The sequence below is a fragment of the Chrysemys picta genome, chromosome 2 (genome assembly GCF_011386835.1).
Source record: "Chrysemys picta bellii isolate R12L10 chromosome 2, ASM1138683v2, whole genome shotgun sequence".
NCBI classification, from domain to species: Eukaryota; Metazoa; Chordata; order Testudines; family Emydidae; genus Chrysemys; species Chrysemys picta.
Genome location: NC_088792.1, coordinates 180,708,345 through 180,734,373, shown reverse-complemented (window position 1 = coordinate 180,734,373; position 26,029 = coordinate 180,708,345). Strand labels below are relative to the sequence as shown.

Here is a 26,029-nt window from a genome sequence, read left to right as displayed (position 1 = left end):
AGTAAATCCAGCTCCAATCATTTCCCTTGCTTAACTTTTGCACAAGGGGAAGACAGAAAGCTAAAAAAAGAAAATTAGACACTTAATGAAGTCTATGATTAAGGCAAAGAAACTAGCAAGACAGATGGGCTGATGCATTAAGGGAGCTCGAGTTCACCATCCCATATTTTCCATTGTCTTCCCCTTTTAGATTTTTTAGATTCTATATTGTAGTCCAACAATTTTAACACCATTACCCAACTTACAGTCGTCCTCCTGACTCTTAAATTAAAAAAAAATATCACTCAGACAAGACACAGTCATAACATCTATCTATTTTTCTCCCCACTCCCCACATACTTTTGTCTGTTATCAAGTCTGTGTACAGATTTGTTGGAACAAGGTCCTTAGCTCAGATCTGGCTGAGTATGCACATTCTACAACCATTTCTCACCAGAGTGGACACGAAATCACAACCGTACAGCTACACAAGTTCTCCCAACTCCATCCCACAACACCACACTTCACATTTCACAGCGAGTGTTTCCTATCAGGTTCCCCCAGCTTTCTGTTCCTCCTTGCTACAGGCATTCCACTGAGTAACAGGAAATCCTTTACTAGTATATAATGTACAGGACTTGCTGTAGGTAACTACAGCACTTGTGAACACCAGCATTCACTTCCCACTCCAGGGAAAGGATTCAGTCAAGCTATGAGCTGGCCAAAGGCCAACATGAGGGTCTTACTTGGGATTTGGAGCAATGAGACTGTTAGGGCACACCTGGCCTCTAAGGTCCACAATCAATAGGCCTATATAAGGTGTCAGGACGTTGAGCACAGTGCAAAGCAGTGATAGCACAACATCCTTACCTCCTTTGTAAAGTGCTTTGAGATCTACTGATGAAAAGCACCAGAGAAGAGCTAGGTATTAATTAATTATTATTATTATTAAGGTGCTGGGACAATAACCCGACCTCCCAGGCTGCCCTTCCATGAAGAGCTAGATTCTATCCTGACAAACAAGCCATCTGGTTAGCTGATGCAGCTTGCCAGGATCTTGGGGATGATGAGCACACAAAAGACCAGATGGAGAAGGCGCAGCAGGCAAGGAGGCTAATGGGAAAGGCCCCAAGGAGATAAAGGGCCTTCCTCACAAAGTATTAAAGTATACTGCATTTTACTGTGCTGCACTCTGTTTCAGTGTGTGTGGTTGGAGGAGCTCAAAGTCTGGGAACCAACACTGCTGGCATTGCCATTGCTTTTATTGTAAAGGCAAAAACCTTAGATTAGATAGCTAAATTCTTGATATATACACCTTCAGAAAAATGTTACTCTCTATGGGGAAGGAAGAAACAGTAGGTATTTATCTATATCTCTGAGAAAAAGGGGGAAATGTCCTCAATAGCAGGGGAAATCTGGTGCCCCAACCATCATGTAATCTCCTTGCTCAGAACAGTTACTAATGGCTGGTCCTCCCCCTGGCTTCCCCTATGACATCTGGAATTAAGCTCTCCTTTCTGCAGGGTGCACAAAGCAACCCTCACCTAGAAAATAAAGTGAATCTGCACTTAGCAGAAATTCACTATCGGTAACAAATGCTGAATGCTCAGTCAGGGATTTGGCTGTCTAATCTGCCTAACATGCACTTTACAAAAAAAAAAAAAAAAATCTCAAAAGGTCTTATTCTAAAGGGTCTGTTTACAGTTATAACGTAATGGTGGTGAAGGTACTGCAACATGATTTCCACATCATTGTAAAATCTGGAGTGTGTAATACAATTTCACTCTACTTGTAATAAAAACCCATGGAAATGCATTAATTCAGGACTTAATTCCTTTTCACAATTAGGTGAAGTTGAGTAGACTCACTATGATTAAGTTGCATTATATCAGAGTTCACCATAAAAGAGAATTTCCTTCCCTCCACCCCACTCCAGTTCCAAGTCAGGTAGGAGGCATCTGCCAGGGATGAAGAATTTTCCTACCATTCAGTCACTGCCTCCCTTCCTTCCGTTCTTTTATCCACAGCTCCAGTTGAGATCTTCCAAAAATGTAATCTGAAAGTACAAGGAGAAACAAAATGAATCAAACTAAACTTTTGAATAATTTAAAATTTAAACAATAAATTAATCAAAAATAGAAACTGAATGGCCAGTATCTGCATCCATGGCATTAGCACCAAACTTCCTGTCCCTGTACCAGAAAATGAACACTGTCCAGATTCTGTAGCAGATAGCTGAGGTGTCCTCCGTTCCAAAGACCAGGAGTGAAATCCTGGCCCCGCCGAAGTCAATAGGAGTTTTGCCATTCATTTCAGTGGGGTCTGGATTTCTCTCTAGAAGAGTAGCCAGAACTCTGTGTACTGACCTAGATTTGTCCAAGGAGCTGTTCACAAGCCAGACTGATACCAATGCTAGGTTGTGATCATGACATGGTGTTGCCTTGTGACAATATGGCTTGTTGCAGGGACAGATCAACTGGAGGACTACTATCAGCTGACATGCATGCTAACCACAACTGCTTGGCCACTGCGTTACTATCAAAATGATTTTGCTCTATCCTTTGTGACTTTCTTCATAACCCTCCAAATTAGAGGTACGAAGAATTGTGCAGGTTGGACGAAAGAGCCACTTCATCATGAAGGCAGCTTGGGCTTCTTCCTCCATGCCCCTGTATCTGTTGCAGAGGCCTTTAACACTTTGGTTTTCTGTTGCAGGGAACAGGTGTATGTGCAGATTTCTTAGGCCTAGTCTACACTGGGGGGGGGCGGCGGGGCGGGAGGAATCGATCTAAGTTACACAACTTCAGCTAGCTGAAGTTAACGTACTTAAATCGACTTACCGTGGTGTCTTCACTGCAGTGAGTCGACTGCTATCGCTCCCCCGTCGACTCTGCTTGAGCCTCTCACGGTGCTGGAGTACAGGGGTCGATGGGAGAGCGCTCAGGGGTCAATTTATCGCATCCAGAGTAGACGCGATAAATCGATCCCCGCTGGATAAATCGCTGCCCGCCAATCCGGCGGGTAGTGAAGATATACGCTCAGAGTTTCTACTACTGTTTGAGATATGGATCTGCTCGAAGTCCTCTGTCTGCTATAAGTTTGCTTCCTGCTTATACAATGTATTAGTACACATTGTTTTCTCAGAGTGTGAACTGAAGATGGCATTTTGTGTGCTTGAAAAGGAGGGGGGTTTCCTTGAGAAGAGATGTGCAACTTGATCCCACTTGATGATTTATGTAAGCAATGACAATGTTAGAGGAAGGATCTTGGTAAACCTTTCCTAACTTGACCAGAGCTAGGAGGACAGCTCTGAGCTCTGGTAGATTCCAAAGAGGAAAGATATCCCTGAAGAGGACCATTTGCCTTAGACCAGAGGAGGCTCTGTATGAGCGCCCCTACCAGTAGACTTGAATCCATCATCCCATAGAATCTTTTGGGGGTCTTGCAGGGGCATTCCCTTTATTTTGTTATTTGCAACTGTTCACTGTACAAAGAAAATCTTGACCTACTTGAGTATCATCACTTGATATCCAAGATTCTGATCTGTAGGTCTTCCATAAGAAGAATCTATTTCAACTGCCTTAGATGAAGTTGAGCCAATGGAACTAGATACTGGCAGAAAGCCATTCCTCTCAACAGATTCAGTAGAGACTGAAATGGTGGGTAGTCCTGAGATGACAACACAATAATCAGAGACTTTAGCCTCAGGAAACAATCCTCCAGTAGAAATATGGAGCTCCTTTCTGTGTCTATCAGGAACCCTAAGTGAAATGTTTCTGAAGAGTACTGCAGCATTCTTCTGCTGATCAACCCGACACAAACAAACGTTCATAAAATCATAGAAGATTAGGGTTGGAAGAGACCTCAGGAGGTCATCTAGTCCAATCCGCTGCTCAAAGCAGGACCAACACCAACTAAATCATCCCAGCCAGGGCTTTGTCAAGCCGGGCTTTAAAAACCATTCCGGATGGAGATTCCACCACCTCCCTAGGTAACCCATTCCAGTGCTTCACCTCCCTCCTAGTGAAATAGTTTTTCCTTAAATCCAACCTAGACCTCCCCCACTGCAACTTGAGACCATTGCTCCTTGTTCTGTCATCTGCCACCACTGAGAACAGCCGAGCTTCATCCTCTTTGGAACCCCCCTTCAGGTAGTTGAAGGCTGTTATCAGATCCCCCCTCACTCTTCTCTTCTGCAGACTAAACAATCCCAGTTCCCTCAGCCTCTCCTCATAAGTCATGTGCCCCAGCCCCCTAATCATTTTTGTTGTCCGCCACTAGACTCTCTCCAATTTGTCCACATCCTTTTTGTAGTGGGAGGCCCAAAACTGGAAGGTTAGTTCATTTGTTCTAACCATGGCTCTTTCTGCTTGAGTCTCCAAGATGACTTTGACTAGATTAGCCATTTGACTAGACAGGAGAAAGAGAGAGAAGAGCAACATCCACTACCTACCATGATTTTTATGCAAGTCCTGATGGCCATAGAAAAAGTGAAAGAGAGCTTCAAAAAACCAGCAGATGCCTCAACCACTGCCAGCTTCTCCTTAGTTTTACAAAGAGAAGATATGGCTGAAGCTTGGTAGTTTACTTTCTGAGCACAGTCAATGCTAAGGGGGCTGGCAGATGAAGAGCTCAGGCAGCCTCCATACTGAACATTATGCCACTATCAGTTCCACCTCTAATTCAAGGGGTGGGGGATGGGGAAGAACCACGATACAAAGTAAAAGAGGGATCAGGTAAAAATGCCCACTGGATTGATTTGTTTATTCCAAGGCATCAAACAGAATGGGAACAGTAGAAAGAGAAGAAAGAGGAAAGGAGTCAGTGGCCAGCCTTAGACCTTAGTTCCTCCTTTGCCGTTGATACATCGGGCAATCCAGTTCCTCCACTGATTATGGTGGCTCGCTGGTCATGGTACTTCTTCTCAGCTGAAGACAGTGCATTCAATATCCTCTGTCCTGGTCTTCTGCCAATTCTTCCTTGGCCTTCCTCACTTTCTTTTTTTTCTCCCTTGGGTACCCAATTCAATCCTTGCTTTGTATGTCTCCCATCTTCCAGACAGTATACATGTCCCTACCACCTAAATCTTCTTTCATTGTATTTTCTAACACGTCCTGCTCTGCCAGCTCCCTGGCAGTGGCATTTATTATTTTGTCTTTGCATGAAATGTTTAGTATCTTCTTCAGTCATCTGTGATGGGCTGCTCCAATCTCTTTTTGTTATCTACTGTCATTGCCCAAGTCTCTGTTCCACACAGTAGCATGTTTAGTACAATCGCATGGTATAATCTGATCTATAGCATGCTGTGGAGACCTCTGTTTGACTAGATGTTGTTCATCCTTCCAAAAGCAGTGTTTGCTTTTCCTAATCTCCTATCAATATCTTTGTCATGGCCACCTTCAAATGTCATCATAATCCCCAGATAGAAGAACTCAAAGTTCTGTTTTTCCCCTGATGTAAGGGCAGCCGTTCGGTTCCCCATCATATTTAGGAAAAGTATGGTGTTCTTTACTAAGTATGCAGTTGCTGGAGGGTGAGAAAATTCTCTGTCCCTGGTAGATGGTTGCTACCTAAGCAAGGACAATCCTTATGGTGTGCGCAGATGGCCAACAGTCCTGAAAAGTGGGTACTACAGTTTTTTTTAAAATTGGTGTAGCTGGTAGCACCACCTAAAGTTAAGGTTAACCAATAGTTCCTAATATAAAGATCCTATTTACAGGTGCTTATAATTTTGCCAAAATTTAGCCATTTGTGCTGAAATTTTCCATGCCAGGTGCCTGCCTCAGGCTGAACTTTTCAGTAATAAAGGGTCAGACATTTCTGAGGAAATGGCTAAGGAAACGCACACTGTTTTGTCCACATTAAAAACAATTCTTATTGTTTCATTGAGAAACTCCAGCACCTCTGGAAATTTGGCAGGGGGGAGGCCTTTGTATCAGGGATGTACCTTTTGCTCTGCCTATGCAATCTCATCCTAAATTTGGCCAAATTATGAGCCTTTGAAAAAATCTCAGTTCGCATTTGCTCACTAGACACTTGTTAATTTGACAGCTAACTTCTCCTAAAATTCCATCTGCACTGAGTTTAGGCTTCAATCCTGCAAGCTGCTCCATGCAGGCCAATCCCAGCATATATAAAGTCAGCTGGGTTCTGTGCAGGTGTCCATCCACATGGAGCTCACTGCAGCATCGGACCGAAGTTTGTAAAATACTTATGGGTCCTTTAGGATGAAAGAAGCTACAGTAAAGAAATGGAAGATATAATTATCCCAACATTCTGTCATTAGCGCTATCTGAATAGGAACAGAATTAACTAGACGATGCAGGAACGGCTGTGATATTTTTAAAAAAAGAAAAATCCACAGCTGCAGCAAAGTACAATGCACAGTTAAATATTCCCCATCACAGAGCCTTCCTGGAGGAATATATTCTGATAAACCAGCATGCCTGCATCTTAGAACATCAGCAAGTTGCAAAAGATCTGCGGATTGGTCTCTGAAGTATTCTCGTCCTTTAGAATCTGCACTTTTGGAGAGTGATACTGTAATGACAAATATATCCACCAAGAGGCACCTTTATTTTAATCCTGCACGCCATTTCCTCCTCATCAGAATCAGTCACTAACCAATTTCTCTTTTCATTTTCTGGGAACTCTATTTTTTCTTTCCATATGTAAACAAAAAACAAAAAATAAGGCCAGAATGTAAAAAGCTCTGCCAGACCTCAATTAATAAACAACAACGATTGAGTGGTTTTGACCCTTTCCTTCGGTCTCATTCTCAAAAACTGACAGAAAAACAAGGTATGGCCTGGTAACACAAAACCACCTTGCTATCATATTACTTCCTCACTGGAAATGAAGTAACAAAAATTTAAAAATGTAAATGTATGGGACTGTTAAAATCAGATACAGCGATATCCACTGAAAAATGTGGATACATATCACAGGAGTCTGCATAGCTGGACCTGCAGCGCAACTATCCAGTTCTCTAGAGGTCATACAAAATACTGCAAACTTGAGCAAAACCCACACAATCTATCTCACACATTGCACTACAAAGATCCAACAGTTGGCTACTAATGGTGCTGTGGTATTGCTGTTTCTGTTCCTCACACTGTTAAAGTGCTAACTCAAGTTTCAAGGCCAGAGCTCGGATCCAGGATGTGTGAACCATACACTTGTGTGCGGTGCCCCCTTTCTCCTTGTGTCACCTGTAAACATGAAGAATTGGGAGCAGCAGTCTTCCTTTTATAATAATAGGAAAATAGAAGAAGTGAGATTGAAAGGGTTTTTTGGGTAGCAGAAGTTGGAGCAGAAGCTCTGCTCTGCTGGAGAAAGAGAATGCATGAGTAGGGAGAACCCATGGTACAGAATAGGTGAAAGAGAACTGAAGAAACAGGCATACAGAAACCTCCCAAATGGTTCTAGTAATTCCTTTCAAACATATAGGCTATGCTGCCAGATCCTCGGCTGGTGTATATCAGCACAGCTCCATTTAATGAAGCTATACCAGTTTACACCAACTGAAGGGCTGACCTATGATGGTCACAGATACTAGAGGAGAAACCAGTACCAGAGTCTCCATACTTAACAGTGAAAATCCTGAATGCTAAGCCCCATCTTCAGAGCACAGAACTCAGCTTGCTGGAAAAATAGGGGAGGGAAATTGAGGACATTTTCAGACCAAAAAATAAGTTATGCTTTCCATCAGAAAAAAACTGTATCAAGAAATCTGTCTGACCAGCTGTTGCACAATATGAGAGAAAGTGGAGCTGGCCGAGCAGCAGTTAAAAACCTGTACTATGGGCCCCCAATTCTAATGAACGAGGGGGCAAAATGCCTGGGGAAACTGTCAGAATTCATAAAGACAGCACAAAGTCGAGGTTCCCATTGCTTCTGTGCTAGTGAGAGTATGGCAGGTACACGTTCATACGCATTCATAGGGTTCCCTATCCAAGGAATAAGCACATTCAGTCTTGTGGTAATTAATGGGTTTTGCTAGTTGAGTGTAACCTTTTGAATGAATAAAATTCTATCAAATCTACAAAAAAAGTCATATTTGTTTGTATATTGCTGAATGGTGGTGATTAATGCCTCATGATACTGAGAGGCTTTATTGCAAATGCAGGGAAAATTACCTTTTCAATGACATATAAAATGACTTTCAACTCTTAATAGTCTTAAAGGAATTCAAATTCGATAGTTCAGCTTTTCTCTCTGTAACACACACATCTGAGACTTTTAATTTTGCTTAGATTATACATTGAACATCTCATTAACAGACACCGTCTCTTGTTTTGTCACACTCACGTGACTGGTGCAAAGAATAACTTGCATCAGGTGCAGGGGTTTGGACTTGACCTACAGTATGAGGCCTCTTCCAGCCCAAATGTCATGGAAAGATTGTCCTGCTAAGAAAAACTTGTACACCAGAGGTGGAGTCCTACCCTGAGCACAGGGATTTGTATCCAAAGTTCACACAGATTAAAAAGTGAAGACTTTCACATCACTGTCTTGTGTAGGAAGCAGCATGTAACTGCACCACCCCAGGAGGAGCACTGGAGAAACTGGCCCAGAGGTATGCACAGTCTCTCCCAGTGTTGCTCCTTGTATACAAAGAAGTGAGCAGATTGCTCATCCAGGTTTTCCCGGCCTAACCTGTGGCCAGATGCAGGGGCCATACCATAATTCTCCGGAAAGGGTTGTTTGAACTACAGGAAGGAATCCTACATCGTTTTATGTTCCCTGCATGAATAATTTGGGGGCATGGCAGGTTGAGAGGTCTGAGGGGAAATGACTTGCCCAAGGCCATGCAGTGAATCTGTGACAGAGCTACAAATAAAACCAGGTCTCCTGACTGTCAGTCCTATAACCATCTACTGAACTGCACTGTTTTTTCTATTAGAAGCATGTGAATAGTACTTCTACTACTTGTAGTGAAAGAATATGGAAGCAACACACACGCACTCTAGAGATTAAAAGAGAAAGAACATCTTCGCCATTTGCATTAAAACCTCTTTAAAATATTGCTGCCATTTTAATGGAGGGTTAATGCTACATTCAAATGTCAGTAAATGAATTTCTTTTGGTAACTGCGGCTATAATTTTAGCTGCTGCTTGCATTGCTTCAATCCTGTTAGCTTCGCAGTTGCCCAAAGCCGTAAGTAATGCTTTCAAATAAATTGCCATGATTTCTGATAAATGTCTAGTGATGGCTGGGTTTGTTTTAACACTTTCATATTAAATAGAAGAACACCTTCAGAAGAGATTATTTCTACTGTGAAGAGTGAAGACATCAACAAGAGTATTTCAATGTACTGTTATGGCCAACCCCTCACTCCCCTTCAATGCCTGGGCACTTTGTCCTTTCCTAAACACTCAAGATGCACACTATTAGGGACAGGTTTCTTTTTAAGACTCCAAGTCTCTTAAGGCTAATGCAGTGCAACTTTATTTCTGTGGTTCACCAACCATTACCCTATTTGATCCTGTCAGAGTTAGTTTGTCATTTTCATCTGCTATATCGTGCATTTGCATGCGGTCTCTGTATATCGTACAAAGCAGCTATCAAGAAAAATTGGCTGTGCTACTATAACGTACACATCCTGGGAGCCTATCTTGGGTGAGGACACATTGCACCTTTCATATGTGCTTTCGTTATGATGAAGCAGCAAACGTATTGAGAGCCAATTCATCCCCACAGGAGTAAAGTTTCAGGCAGAGCGACAATGGGAAACCCACGAAATTTAGGTGCTGACCAAGTATAGTCCTTCTGGGTTAACAAAAACAAGAATCCCACTGAATTAAAATGCTAGGGCAATAAAATCAATTTACAATCGCTCTTATTTCACCTAGTTTCTGCTTTGTTTCATCTGAAAGCAATTCCTTGGCTTTGTATTTAGAATGCACACACTAATTTCTTATACTTCATTCTGATGTAAAGATTGTTTTTATGCTTCAGTTGACAGTATTTTGCTTTTTTGTCCCCCCCCGCCTTTTTTTTTTTTTGAAAAGGAGGTAACAACTTCATTAAAAAAATCAACAAGAAGAACATGCATCTAATCAGTAGATAGGGTTGAAAGGATTAGATTTTATCAGTCAAGGTGGGTAAATGTCAATTTCACTTCACCCACACAGGCTCACCAAAAAATATTTCAATCGATAACAGAAATGTACAGATAGGCAAAACAAGGAAAATGCAGCTTGAGAATTTAGATTTAATTTAGATTAGCATTTGATTTAAGGATATTTACTTTGTATATTTTGACATGTGATGTTGACAAGAGAGAAGATAGACTTCATCGTATGGCACTTTGCCAAGATTTTTTTTGGGGGGGGGGGGGGTGGAGGCCATCACTCTTTCAGACCAGAGGATGAGCCAAGATGGCAGCTTCAGGGTACACCTTGAAAGAGCAAAAGGCTCACAAGGGGCTCGATCCTGCACAGTGCTGAGCACTCTCCTTTTCCACTGAAGTCAGTGATAGTGGAAGGTGCTTACAGGAGGGAGCACTAAACTCTTTGGGGCAAGGACTTAGTATATGTCTGTACAGCACCTGACACAATGGGTCCCAATCTGGTAATGGCCTTTAGGCACAATATAAATATAAAATAATAAATAATACTAATACTAATTGTGATGGGGCAAGGTCAGATGGCTACAGTAAAGTAGTGAGGAACAGGTATGTTAGCCCCAGGCTAAACAAATCCCTGGTACCATGGTAACCAAATGGCAGTTGCTCCAGGTTAATCAAGACACCTGGGGCCAATTAAGATCCTTCTAGAAGGCAGGAGAGACAGCTAGATTGATTGGGACACCTGAAGCCAATTAAGGACTGGCTGGAACTAGTTAAAAGCTTCTCAGTTAGTCAGTGCGGTGTGGGTGTCAGGAGCTATAGGAGGGAGCTGTGCTGTTGGAGGAACGAAGTAGTACGAAGCCATATCAGGTGCAAGGAAGGAGGCCCTGAGGTAATTGTGAAGAAGATATTGAGTGGGGGCTGCTGTGGGGAAGTAGCCCAGGGAATTGTACATGCTCTATTTCCAAAAGTCAGCTTTCATAGCTGCTAAGTTTAGGGTCTCTGGGCTGGAGCCCGGAGTAGAGGGCGGGCCCAGGCTCCCCCATCCCCTCCCTGATTAATCACTGATACTGGGAGACAACAGAGACTGTGTAAGGGAGGGTTGTTTCTCCTCACCTCCCTTGCTGGCTCATGATGAAAATGGCTCAGTAGACTGTGACCCTTGCCTCTAGAGAGAGAAGGGCTATGTGGAGGGTCACAGTGAGCCTCTGAGGCTAGCAAAAATCCATCAGGAAACGCAGGACCCACGGAGTCAAGGACAGAACTTTGTCACATAATAAAAATAATGAATCTAAAGAACAAATAATTGCTTCAGTAGTTCAGCAATTAAAAACTGATAGGACATAAAATATATTAAATTAAAGCATTGTAAACTCAAATACAAATACATAACCCTCCTCCCCCCCAAAAAGCTAACTGCAAATACTATCATATATAACTGCATCAAAAGAAGTTTTATAAATATTTTATTCTAAATAATTCCAATATTTGACTTATTATTATTATTTCCACCATTATCAGAATAAAATGAAACTATATGTTAGCCAGGTATCTTATAGGGCCTGCATCTGCTCTCATCGAAGTCAACTGCCCTTAGTTTCACTGGAAGCAGAATTGGGCCTACACTGCTGCATTCATTAATAGGTCTCCATAAATGTCACATTTTTATTTTATTAGTGAAAGCCACATTTTATAAATTAACAATAAGAGCATTTTGTATGTATAGTCTTTGGCCCCCTGTTGTGACTTGGAATTCCTGAAGGTCATATAAAATAGTCTATGGAAAAGAAAAAAAATGCTTTGCAATACTCTTTCAGAGTATCTGCAGTAAGAAGACAATAGACAGCTGATTTGTTACATGACTTTGAGGACAACTACAAATGTTAAGACCACAGCTAATTGAGTCTGACCATGAAAGGAATGCAACTGGTTCAATACTGTATCTACATTAGTTAACTCTTTTGTGATTCAAGTCCAAGAGTACACATTGTTCTATTTCCTCCCATTCCTCTATTCTAGATTCCCTTTGTGACACTCTATCAATGGAAAAATCGAGGGAGGGATTTCCAGCTGGGAGCCCAACAAAAAAACAGGAGGCTCGGACTGATCTGCTCACTCGTGCTGCAAGAGGAATTTTTGATGCAGGAAATAAACGAAAACTACACAAAGAAAAAGCCATGACCTAAAATTATATTGTTATCAGAATATTAAACTGCTTTCTATTCTGCAATATGTTTCTTCTCTCCGACCACAATAATTCATGAGTTGAAACAGAGTTTCTTGCAAATAAAGCATTTGTATTAAAGGACACTCTGAGCTAGCATTCTAGGCAAATTTTAAAAATGAGTTTAAATTGTACCAGATAATAGACCTGCCTGTAATTCTCCCTTATAATTTTTTTGAGTTTATATTCACAATTTCCTACTTAAAAAATGTTTCCCATGTCACTGTTGGAAGACCCAAACAACATGGGGAACTAGTGAAACTGAGTAGGCAGTTCTGTCAATGCACTGAGGCCACAGCACACTCCCATGTCTACGTTTGGCAATGCAATTACTGCAACTGTACATACTACTTGGTTGGCTGGCATGTTAATGGCTATTTTGGGGCCTAAATTACAGTTGTAAATGTAGATGGCGCTTTTGAAAATTTGGCCATATGCAGTAAGACCATTTTCAAGGTAGGTCAGTGTTTAGAATTAATGGCCTAACAATGTCTCCAAGTTATTCAATGTATATGGCTTTAATTCTATTATTTTTTATAAATGAAATGTCTGGTTTAAAATGACTTTGTATTCATTTTTAATAGAGAATTCTTTTATTCATCTACTACATTATCCTTTCAAGAAAATTATCATACTCAACTATAAGTACTTAATGAGGCACTAATTAGTACTCTTAGTTTCCCCCATTTAAAATTCCATTGAGAAATGAGGTCAGAAACCTGGTTTAATATATGAGACACTTCTCTGAGTTTGGAGGAAAAAATACCCAAATTTGAATACCCATCATTTTCCAAAATGGACAGCCCTTTCCAAAATGCAAAAACAACACAAAAGTAAATCTCTATTAGAAATAATTCTCTAATGCAAGCAAACAGCAGTGATCTCAACATGATAAAAAAAATCTGCAAAGCAACTTACTGGAGCAAGTTGGTCTAGCAATGTGTCTCTTCACTTCAACTTGTGAATGGATCTAAATGTTTCCTCACCTTTCATTTAACAGTATATAGACAACTCTTCCCACTTCAATAAGAGTTTCTTGCTTTTAGATATGCAACTTTCCAGAGCATTATTTGAAGGGATGGTTGTACTGTAGGTTTATTTGTAAAACAGCTTATACAGTGTCTCACTTCCATCAAATGCAACAGTACAATGAAAGTGCAGCTCCGCCTTTCTTCCGCACAGAGGCTCTGACAGAGCCCTGGCTTCTTGCCAGCAGTTACAGCTCTTGCTGTTCTTTGCAAGGGGCATGGTAGGCAAATAAGAGGTTATAAACATCTCCAATAGCAGGGGAATTCGTTTAGAACTTGTAAATGAATTTCTCCATGTTAAAAAAAAATCAAAGAAAAATCAGATAGTAACTTTGTAAACTGCAAATATGTCCACAATGTTCTCAGGAAATTTATGCCCAGTCACCCATGAACTTCATTGTTGTATTTGCTCCACACTGTGTACTGATTGCAATTATTTAAAAACTGCTCTGTCAGGGGGGAAAAGGTTTCCTTTTGGCATTGACTCTCTTTCAAGTTCAAAAGACACATATGACCTGCAAACAGCGCAGGGGATACATTTAAAGTTAAAAGGGGTGCTGGCACAAGTGCTATCATTTTAGACACATACAATGGATATTTAAAAAAAAAAATAGGAAACATTTATTTTAATCCCCCATCTAAAAAAGCATGAGTAACAGTCCCAATGGGAGGGAACAAATCTAGAGAGAAAGACTCTGGGCAGCAACCAATATTGTTCTCCATAATGTAACCTGAATGATTCTCCCTCCAGCCTCCGCCAGGCAGCAGAAATGGAAGCAGCTGGGGACAATGGTCTGAGGCAGTTTAACACTGAAGCCTTAGGGGACATGGGAAGAGTTAATAAAAGCTATGGGGAGATTAATATTTCCACATAAAGAAGAATGAGAGGTCTGATTGATGATGGTTCCTTATTGATTCCCTACCTGTATAACTATGCAGTGGCAGCCCCTTGGTAGGCTCTAAGACTTGCATGCATTAAATTCTGTGTTCTGTTTATTGTTATATTTTTACTTAGACTTGATGTCGGAGTCTACATTTTCAGCAAAGGCCATGTCAAGTAAGCATTACCACCACATTACCACAGTCCCTCTGCGGATAAACACAGAACTTTCATTTATAGCACTGCTCCCGTAGTTCATCAATGTGAAAGCAAAAAGTATTCCATCTTATAACACACACACACACACACACACACTACAAAAGCATCCCAGGCATCCACAATATTTATGTTACTTTCATTGTCAATGCCATTCCTGTAAATTTAGCAGAGCATAAGATGACATTAATTCATATCACAAGGCACAGAGTAAAGTACATAAGGTCATTAGATACCATTTGAAATGGTATGACATCATATGCATTTAGGAGATAACATAACCAAGCGGATTATGTACAAATAATTTCCAGTCACCATTTATCACCTTCATAGTTGCAGGCCCAGTGCAATAAGTACTTATTCCAGCTGTGGCTTAAACAATAGCACCAAACAAAGTATTTGATGCTAACAAGTATGAAACATTACAAATTCTTCCGTTGTATCTGAAAAAAGGGACTACTGGTAGTCATTTGAGTTCTGCTCATGTGTGTTTTCCAGTCTTTTTTTTCACAATTTAACTTGTTATTTTACATAGTTTCTAGAAAAGCCTGGTTAGCAGCCAATTCTCTCTGGGTATATCTACACCGGGATTAACGCCCCGCAGTTGGCTGGCCTGGGTCAGCTGACTTGGGCTTGCGGGGCTCCGGGGCTAAAAATGGCTGTGTAGATGTCTGGGCTCAGGCTTGAACTCTGGAACCCTCCATACTCTCACAGGGTCCCAGAGCCTGAGTTCCAGACCAAGCCTAAACAACAATTTTTCAGCCCTGGAGCCTGACCCTCACGAACCAGAGTCAGCTGACCCAGGCCAGCCACAGGTTTTTTATCCCCATGTAGACACAGCCTTAGTAACAGACAAATTCTGCCCTCTCCATACCCATGGAACACACTGTTTTCAGTGCGGCACCATAGTTAAAGGTAACCTACAAAGTGGATGAAGAACTGGAGGGAGAGTGTTGCTCTTATTTTTAACTCTTTATAAGGTGGTGCTGGGGATGCACAGTGCAGAGGATGTGAAAGTGGGCTGTGTGTGTGAATAAGAACTGTCTGGCAGGTTTTTGCTAACAGTTTTCTGGATGATTTTGCAAAGCTATTTAACAAAATGCATATTGTATATTATAACACACAGTATCTGTGACTTGGGCCTCAGATTGCAAAACAAAACTTTATAATGAATTTCCTGATTTCTGTTCACTCACATTCTAACCCTTAATACTGTATTAAACTTACAGCAGAACTTTGCATTAATGACTGAGATATCCGTTCCAAGTTACTGGATGAATTATTACTTTAAATTAATTAGTGAACAAACAGAAAAAAGCAAGCTTTACAAAATATATTTTAATTGAAGTTTTATTATTTAGGCTAATACCTCATGACGTACTACTAAATGTGCTGTAGTATATTGTGTACAAATATTAAAGAGTCTCGGGCTCCAATTCAGGAAATCTTCTCTGTTCAGAACTGCATTTAAGTATCTGTTTAACTTAAACACCTCCTTGGCTTCAATAGGATTTAAAGTGCTATCTTCAGTTGGGGTGGACTTAAGCACATGCATATGTGCTTTCCTGAATCGGGACTTTCGGATTGGGAAAACAGACTACAGTACTTGGATGTTTAATTTACGATGAGACGGGAAGATGAATTATACAGTGTGAAGATTAGCAATGTTGTACTGCATTTGTCTGCATGGAAATTGTACATAGAACATTGTTATTCCTTCTCTGTGAATATATTAATTTTACATTCCAACCTATTTAATGTAAGATTTACATAACAGTGAAAATCCTTTTATTGTACATAACACCTAAAGACTTTTTGAACATGAAAAGTAAAATTAGTTCACAACAGAACTATGCATCATTGCTCTCTAATCACAATACATTCTATGCATATATCTTCCCGCACTGTAAAGTGCTGTCCATATGCAGGAATGCCATAGCATGATAGGCTCTATTATAAACTGAGCAATGTCAACAGGAAAAGCACACCAAAACTCTCACTACCTCATCATTTCTGTATACATTTCACTCACTGAGACTTCAGGTGGCTGGTTATTTCTGCCATGAATCCTAGCAACTGAGCAAAAGAAGTGTTTTATTTGGAATTCAAAATTTCAAAAAGAAGCCAGGAGAGGAAAATATAATGATGTTTGTCTGGTTGCAACATTAAATAGGAATTTGTTCTTATATCAAGGATACTTTGCAGAATAAAACTGTCAAATTTAATACTAAGAAGTGAAGCGTAGATATTAACCAAAGTGATATTATAAAGGTTTTACTAAAAATATATTACCAAGCATATATGCAATATAATTCCCCCTACAGACTTTCCACCGGAGGAAAAAATGAAAGGTCTAACTCACCATGGTGTTACTCCAATTTTACATTGATGTAACTGCTGGAATCAATGGAGTTACCCAGGCTACCCCATTCCCCACAGATTTACAGTCACGTTTAGGTTAACCTTGTGCATATCAGCATGCCATGTGTACTCAGTGAACGTATATACTGTGACATGACAAACCTCAGCAGCATGGGACATGCAGTAAACATGGGTGAAATCCTGGTCCACTGAAGTCAATGAGAGTTTTGCAATTGATTTCAATGAGGCCAGCACACCAGCTACGCAAGTTGTGGCTTTGCCTGGCATGTACTGCATGTCAGCAGGGCACTAAAAAGGTTAGTAAACTAATGTTTTTAAATTATTCATTAATCTCACCCTTCCCTTATTCTCCAACTTCCTTTCTTATCCCCTATATGTTGCCTCTTCTTCTCCCCTTTCTCCCACCCATGATCCACTGTTGTATGTTCTCTGCCCCTTCTATTGCCCGCACCCCAATCTCTCTGTCGCTTTCCCAACTGTGCTCTGCTCTGGGTGCTGGCAGTCAAATGAAATTTACTGCACTCCTGTTTTTTAAAGCTTTGTTAAGTAGGATTTTGGTCAACTACGCTGGACTGCCAGCACCAGGAGCAAAGCACAGAAGCTGGAAAGTTCAAAGAACAGACCAGGAGCTGCGCAGCTGGGGAAAGGAACACAACAAAACAAGGGAAGTGTTCTTTCCCAAGGGATCCAGGGTGTCTAAAATCAACATGTCCTGAGCAGTCCGCAGGGAGGAGGAGATCCGGGACCTCAGGTTAATGAAAACTCTAGAGAAATTACACTGACATCACCAACCATGACAGCAAAGCCCTGCTGGTTTGTCACCAGAAACTCAAGGTGGAAGTTTTTACATGTCTTATTTTATTAAGAGCCTAGAATGTTTCTGTCTGAAACGTTTCTTTGTGAATTGAAGTACAGACATTAGCATCAACAATGATATTATGGAGACGTCAGTAGTGACTCCACAGCGAAGTTTAATCTGAAATTTGTAGTTTCAAAGCAGAACTTTAAATCCTTCCGTTTCACACTTGAATGATTGAATTCCATCTCCAAACTTGGCCCAATAGCTCTTCACAGAACAACTGCATTTCCAATGTCAAATTTTTGGTAAAATATTTGCTACCCCTTGCAGAGAAAACATTTTAAAATGCTCCCTTTGCTATAATTTGGCACTCTTTTCCTACACATTTCTTTGGGTTCCATAGTTAAACAGTCTCTCTCCCCATGGACGCCGAACTTCACACACACATTCTGAGCACGACATGTCAGACAGTTATTCCCCTCATTCATGATACCCTCCTTGATTTGGCCAAGATTATCCAACAACACTGCTTATATCCTACCTGTATATCTTGGGTACTTATACGGCCTCCAATACTACAGTATCTGAGTACCTCTCAATCTCCATGTATATCCTCACAAACATCCCCTGGAGGTAGGGAACTACTATTCTTCACATTTTATAGACAGGGAACTGAAGCACAGAGAGGCTAAGAGACTTGCCCAAGGTCACATAGGCGGTCTATGGCAGAGTAAGGACTTGAACCAAGGTCTCCTAAGTCCATCAACTACTTGTGTTTTGGCAGGTTTCCCTGCCAAATAAAGCTGATTGAAAAATATATTGAAAAGTCATGTTAATTTTTCACCACATTTAATTTTTATTTAATTTTTCTCACCTGCTCTGTCCCAGACTCACCCGCTGTTGGCCAAGACTTGAAAACAGAGGACGTATAGGATAGGCTCGGGGGTGGAAGAGGAAGTTCTGGAGGGCCAGGCAGAATGATTCATTCTAGAAAAGGCATGAGGGGTTGAGCAGGTCTCCTGGGAGATGGAGCTTTCTAACAGAGATAGTCTTGAGGTGGATGTAGCCAACCGTTTCAGTGCCAAGGTTTCAGCACATCAAGTGCTCCACACAGTGCTGCTGACTCAATGCAATGGGGAGCCATGATAGTAGTGTGATGGGGAACCCTTGATTCACTGACCACCCCAGCCCTCACCCAGGGATTTCAAGCAAGGTTGCTTTTCAATATGACCCCATGTCAGGTTACCAAAATAAACAAACCACCCTTCAGCACTTGACCCATCCACTTCATTTTGTTCTAAAGTTACAAGGAACTATATGGTTTAAACATGAACGTGGTCCAGTGCACTGATGAGCTCCCTGCTATGATGCTAAAAATAAAACAGAATTGCGCAAGGGGGGGAAAATGGAGACAATTCCAAGAAATCTTTGGCTCATCCATTATTATGCATCAGGTTTTTGGAGCACAGAGCAGAATGCTGTCAAGACGAAAATGACAGGATTATTTTCTACTCTCTCAATGATGTCAATTCTTTCAGAAGCTACAAGTGCTGAAAAAATTAGCAAAATGCTAAGAATGACTTTTAAGTTTTGGAAAAAGATCTAAAAGAGACAATTGAAATGAAACTCCTACATGTGCGTATACATGTATATATTTGAACACTGAAAGTATTAGCATTAGCAGTCTTGCGCCACCTCTGAGTCAGGTTTTCAACCAAAAGCATCAGACATGGAATCCAAGTGGAGCTCTGTGCATATATAACAAACCTACTGTACTGTGTGATTTTCTTTCCTATATAGATAGTAAAGAAGTCATCCATAAAGAAAACCTAAGAAACACAAATAGACTTTGACACACAGTAGCAAACTTAAACCTTTATAGCTGACAGACTTTACTGTCCAATTAGCTTTCAACAAGCAGACAGACCTTTCGGCAATTTTATTTCTAAAAGCTTTCAGAGCAACATGGCGCTGGCTAAGTACAACAGCAGAAATGACTTACATAAAATTCTGAAAATAACACATTCGCTCTAGCACGCCAACACACTATTTTTAATTGTGGCTCATTAACGATGTAATAGAAGAAGAATTATGTTCACTTCCACTCCCATTCCATCAATGCAGTGAGATAATAATGCTGCTGTGCCATACCAAAAGGAATACTTATGCTTTGTAATTTAAGTAATCTAATTGAAAGGCAGAATGCAGTGATTCATTCCTTGTTCTATCTGCAACTGTAATGTGTTTTTGCCTATCACAGGGCTCAAGCAGGTGCAATAGGGTGGTTAATATAAAATGCGAGTAAAACAGACCTGGGAAACAGGAACAAAAAAGTCAGTTGAAGCCCTAAAACCTTTAAAAAAAAAAAAAAAGTTTTATTGCAAACCAGGAGAGCTTCACAGAAACAGCTTGCAACTACAGGCCTGCAAGGTTATTTAAACCAAGTGAGGGCTGAGACTGAAGAGGTGCGATGAATCACACCAGAAAAAGAAGAGTGAAATTCCGCACAAAAAAGTTTGATCCTTTCTGTGTAGCACATTGTGTTTTATTTGAAACTTACCAGAAAAGAAAATAATTGTGTCCCCTTTTTGTGTTTTGGACCAGTGCTGTACTTTCCAGAAATGAAATCATGAGAACCACAGACTGGCTTGTCGGCTTGCTGTCAACTTTGGTGTCTAAAACTGTGATTTCCTTTTGACTTAATTTCATCTCCAAATCATGCCAGCTTTAGAAAATATAATAGTTGGCTTGGCTTTTCTTAACCATTTTTTTAAATTAGGGTTAGATTCCTTTTGGAAGAAAGAAGTGCTAAAACCAAAAATGTAGTGGGTCTCAGCATGGTATAAGGACAGTGAGCTTCTACCATATTGTGCCACTTACAGACATACATTTTGGATGCATGCAGGACTGGGTGCAGATCTACACTTCGGAAACACAGTCATAATCAACAGTTCACCCCATATTCGTGGCTTAATCATTTTAAAATCGCAACAACAGAAAATAGTTGGAAATTTGCATGTTACTGCTCACCTTAAATGTGTCTCATTCCAGCTTCAGAAAAAAACCCACACCTCCACAGTCACCTAATTCTATGCAAACACAATAATTGCTTTCTCAACAGGATTATCGCTATCTGATGTGCTGTTGAGGTATATTTGTGTTGACAGACTTGGGTAGGTATAAATAATCCAAAAATATGCATGATGGATTACACTGAGCAGTACAGTATTTAGAAAAAATATCACATACCAGAAATTTGGGCCAAATTGGGATGAATGCCTAAGCATAAGAATTGGAACAGCAAAATGTCATTGTGTGATATTGGCATGCAGCCCCTTTATTTAAAAAATACTGTAGCATTCTGCAGAAATGCTCGAAAACACTACCATTTAAAACAATGTTACTATAGGACAAACCCTGGAACATGAGCATATTGGGCCTGATACAAAGCACACTGAAGTCAGTAGATATCTTCCATTGACCTCACTGGGGTTTGGATGAGGCCTATTAAGAGTAAACAGTGCATGCAAAGAAATGCCCACAAGAACTGCAGGGCTTAGGAATAGAATCTCCAGCCTCACCATCCTGTGCCCGTTGAGAAGCACACTTGCAGGCACTACTGCAGAGAAGAAGGGAAGTGGTGGGAAGATGTAGACACAGCCCAACTGCTCCCCACCACAAATAGTGCTTAGGTCTTGTGGATCCATGCACACCGTGGACCCTTTGGCCATGCCCTCACCATACCCACATGCCACCCCTTTGCTGGAGTGCAAAACTCCACAAGGGAGCAACAGAGTTCCCTCACACAGGTTCCTGCTGCTTGGTACGTTAGCAGAGAGGAAATAGGCTGTTTCCACTGTGTCTGGGCTACTGGCCTTGCAGATTCAATTAGGTTTTGAGCCATTACTCAAGTAAGTTTTCCAAAGAATATTTTGCATTTTATCTAAACCCCCTTTTATCCAACGATCTTTAAGTGCTTTACAAAGAAAGGTAAATATTATTCTCTTTTTAAAGATGGAGAAACTTGAAATGCACAGAGGATAAGGGGAGAAATGGCACAAATGGCAGTTAGGTATCTCACTACCTATTGTGCCTTTGAAAATCTCTCCTAAATGACTTGCCCAAGATTACATAACAAGTCAGTGGAAGAATCAAAGTACAACCCACTTCTTCCAATTCCAAATCCCTGGCAATAAACACTGTACCACACTGCCTACTTTAAGGCTATTTCAGTGCTTTTTAACATCAGATGCACCTAAATACTAACTCATATAATCCAGCAATACCACTCTCTCTCTTTAGAGGCTAGGCACTATTGCACTGAATGACAGTAAAATGAAAGGCAATTTACACACACGTTTTTCAGCGTGGCATACCAGAATGTGGTATGACATGGACTAGGAGTCATACCATAGTTAAAAAAAGCCTTTCACTGACATGCATAGCCCAAAATTCTGCAATCCCATCTCATCCTTTGCAGAAGTAGCATCTAATGCCTTGTTCTGTTTCTCTTACAATAGTTGGCTGTAATACAGATACTCAAAAGTTGGATGGCCAACGAACAAGCTTCTCACAGTCTTTTCGGTATTCATGATGTTATCAGTGAGAGCAAAAGATACACAGAATCCTGAACACAGGTTTTGGCAGTTAACTAGATCAGGGAATAATTTTCAAATATTTTGTTTTTAAATAGATTTGTTTGTAGCTTTCAGATATTTTATGTGTGTGCAGCTAATGATAAAGAGTCTTTGGCCAAAACTGTCCAACCTGAATCCTTGAAGTCAATGGATGATGCAAATGTGCAATCTATATTTAGGAGCCTAACTTTAAATTACCCAGGTTTGAAAAAAATTGTTCTGAGCTTTTTGGTATTTAATTATTTTAAAAATATTTTAATTATCATTAAAAGAAAAACTGCATCCATTCTTCTAAACTATAGTCCAGAAGCAGAAATGTATTAGGAAAAGGCCAAATTCATTGTCAAAAGAAGTTCTCAGTTCATTCATGCTTACAGGCGTCTCCTCTCTTTTGACAGGTTGGTATATCAATGCCAGCTTTCCTTTGCATAACAACATGAACAATATCATAGCAGGATTATATGTTACAGATGAAAATACTTTATGTCTCACTGTAATCCATTCATTGGTTTATGGATCCAAAGTCCCACAGGAGTGTCATAAATCCACATAATGTCCCTGAGTGCTGGATTTGAATCTCTGACATAGCTGGAGGACGAGTAAAACCACAAATAGCCAGACAACTCCCTAGAGATGATGCAGCTACAACGACTGAAGAGGCCTATGAAGGCAACAAGTGCACAGGGGAAAAACAAGCTGGGGAAAAGTGTGCAAAGACCCCTATATATGCAGAAGGGGGAACAAAGCCAAGACAGTATGATTCGTAGATTCCAAGGCCAGAAGGACAATTGTGAACAGTTAATCTGACCTTCTGCATAACCCAGGCTGAAGATCTTCCCCAAAATAATTCTTGTTTGAACTAGAGCATATCTTTAAAAAAAAAAAAATCTAATCTTGATTTAAAAATGACCAGGGATGGAGAGTCCACCACAACCCTTGGTAAATTGTTCCAACGGTTAATTACGCTCACAGTTTAAAAATTGCACCTTCTTTCCAGTCTAAATTTGTTTAGCTTCAACTTCAAGCCATTGGATCGTATTATACCTTTCTCTGCTAGACTGAAAAGCCCATTATCAACATTTAGTTCCCCATGTAGTTACTTATAGACTGTGTTCAAATCACCCCCTAATCTTCTCTTTGTTAAGCTAAATAGACGGAATTCTTTGCCTCTATCATTATATGGCATATTTTCTAATCTTTTAAAAATTCTCATGGCAGTGCTGTGAACCCTCTTAAATTACAAACATCATTCTTGAATTGTAGACACTAGACACTGTATTCCAGCAGCAGTTGTACAAGTGCCCAATACAGAGGTAAAAACCTCTCTATGCCTACCTGAGATTCCCCTATTTAGGTATCCAGGGATTACGTTAGCTCTTTTGGCCAAAGCATCACACTGGGAGCTCATGTTCAGCTGATTATCCACAACTCCTAAATCTTTTTCAGAGTCACTGCTTCCCAGGATGGAGTCCCCCATCTTGTGTGTATGGCCTACATTCTTTGTTCCAACCTAGATAAATACATTTCCATTCAGCTGCATTAAAATGTATATTGTTTGCCTGTGCCCAGGTTACCAAACAATCCATATCGCTCTGTATCAGAGACCTGCCCTCTTCTTTAGTTACTACTCCCATAATTTTTGTGTTGTCTGCAAACTTTATCAATGATTTTATGTTTTCTTCTAAGTCTTTGATAAAAATGTTAAATAGCTTAGTACCAAGAACCTGTTTCTCACTAGAAACATACTCACCTCCATGGTCCCTCCTTCCTTTCAAACCCATCTGTGTGACCACTAGGCAGCTGGAGCATCACAAGTCCACTCAGTGTAGCACAGTATACTCCGAAGTGGATTGGCCCATAGATTTGGGGCTTCATGGGGCTTTAAGGCCACGCCACTTAACTCCTTCAAGATCCTGCAAAATCCTCACTGGACAAGAAAGTTTTAACTCCAGAAAGGAATCGGGCCTATTAAAAAAAATACATCTGTGTGATGGGAGTTCAGAACCAGATAAAGTGATCCACAGGTCCCTGAATCAGTGTGCTTTTGCCACAAGTCATAGAATCATAGAATATCAGAGTTGGAAGGGACCTCAAGAGGTCATCTAGTCCAACCCCCTGCTCAAAGCAGGACCAATTCCCAGCTAAATCATCCCAGCCAGTGCTCAAAAACCTGGCTTCTGCACTTATACAGTACTGATCTTGGGAAGAGAAAGGGGCAGGTCAGAGACAGGCAAAATGTTATTTAATGGGCTCCTGTGGGCTCCTCCAATTTTATGGACGAAGTTAAAAATCATCCTCTACTAGAAATGGCCCTAAAACACAAAGTTCAGATCTGGATCCTAACTTCCTCAAAGTTGCAAGCAGGTTTTGGGTCAGAGCCATGTCTAATCTGTACTACTATGGCCTTTATAATGAATAGCCTCACTGCGGGATCACAGTACTGGTTTCATTCATATTTACATTGCTCTTTTGAAAGACAATGCACATGATTTAAATAAAGTGTTGGAAACTTTTCAGGTTTTGAATATTTTGCCTTTTGTGGTTTACAGCCCAAGTAGACAAATGCTATTTCACCTTCAAGTCATTTAATTTTTATCTGGCTTACTAATATATGAAAATCAGAGGGACTGCTCATCAGTACTAAATGGAACATACCCATCAGAGGCACTATAGGCAGCCTGCATCTCCCTGAAACCATGCACTGTGTTGTTTCATGACACTCACTCAACCACACACAATAAAGCTCCCTCTTCTCCCTCCCCAGCACCTCCCTTTTACAAAAGCTTACACTCACACATGTAAACAAATGAACAATTGCACTATGTGTCTGGCAGCCTGTAGCTCTCCTTCTGATTCACAAAAGGCACACCCCATTGAAAAGATCCATTTGCAGGGAACTGGAAGCAAGCACACATATTAGCAAAGCCTCATTTCCACTTAACACAAGTTGCTCTGGTTACCAAAGCAGCTCATCTGGGGGGAGGGAGGGAGCCCTTTTTCATTAGTTGACCAAAAAAAAAAAAAAAAGGCCAACCAACGACATCTTCCTTCAGAAGCTACAGTAATGTAATGGTTTGGGAGACCTGAGGATCAGGGGCTAGGAGGTAAATTGTAGGAAGAGCAGGAAAATGGAAAAGAAAACTAGCACATCTTTAGTCCAAGAACGGCTCAGATCCCAAAAACCACTCCAAGTGAAAAATGAAATGCAGAAGAAAACCAACCCTTCCGCCCAGTTGACATCCAATTAACTCACTGACATACACCATGGAACCTTATGTTCTATACACACAAAAGAGTGCACTATTTCTTTAAGTCCTCCTGACAAGGAATCCAGAAAATGGTAGAAGTTGCCATACAATTTTTATGCATTTTATAATGTAGCTCGTGTTGCCAACGTATTTTCCTTTTTCTAGTACCCCTCCAAAAAATGGTCTTCCACATCTGTCTGAGAAGAAAACTAGATAGGACAAACCCACTGTGACTGCAAAAGAAAGTTGTCCAAATGATTAAAAAGGCCATACAGACGCACTGTCGTTCCCCTGTACTTTATAGCCACCTTTGTCCTTGGCTCAGAAGAGAAGGAGGAGGAGCAGTTACTTACATTGTAAAGGGATAGCTCAGTGGTTTGAGCATTGGCCCACTAAACCCAGGGTTGTGAGTCCAATCCTTGAGGGGGCCATTTAAGGATCTGGGGCAAAAAAAATTGGTCCTGCTAGTGAAGGCAGGGGACTAGACTTGCTGACCTTTCAAGGTCCCTTCCAGCTCTATGAAATAGGAATATCTCCATATATTATTATAACGTGAGTTCTTC

The 26,029-nt window shown here is 40.7% G+C and overlaps 1 protein-coding gene across 32 annotated transcripts in view; it reads right to left on the bottom strand.

Annotated features, from left to right (window-relative positions):
* ATXN1 (ataxin 1) overlaps positions 1 to 26,029 on the bottom strand; it is a 271,002-nt gene that overhangs the window by 171,139 nt on the left and 73,834 nt on the right. For 31 of the 32 annotated variants that reach the window (XM_065585035.1, XM_065585036.1, XM_065585044.1 and 28 more), the window contains one exon: positions 1,964 to 2,035. The exons of the other annotated variant lie outside the window; for it this stretch is intronic. The gene's annotated coding sequence lies outside the window, so the exon portion shown is untranslated. The remainder of the gene's footprint in view (positions 1 to 1,963; positions 2,036 to 26,029) is intronic. 32 annotated transcript variants of the gene reach the window in all.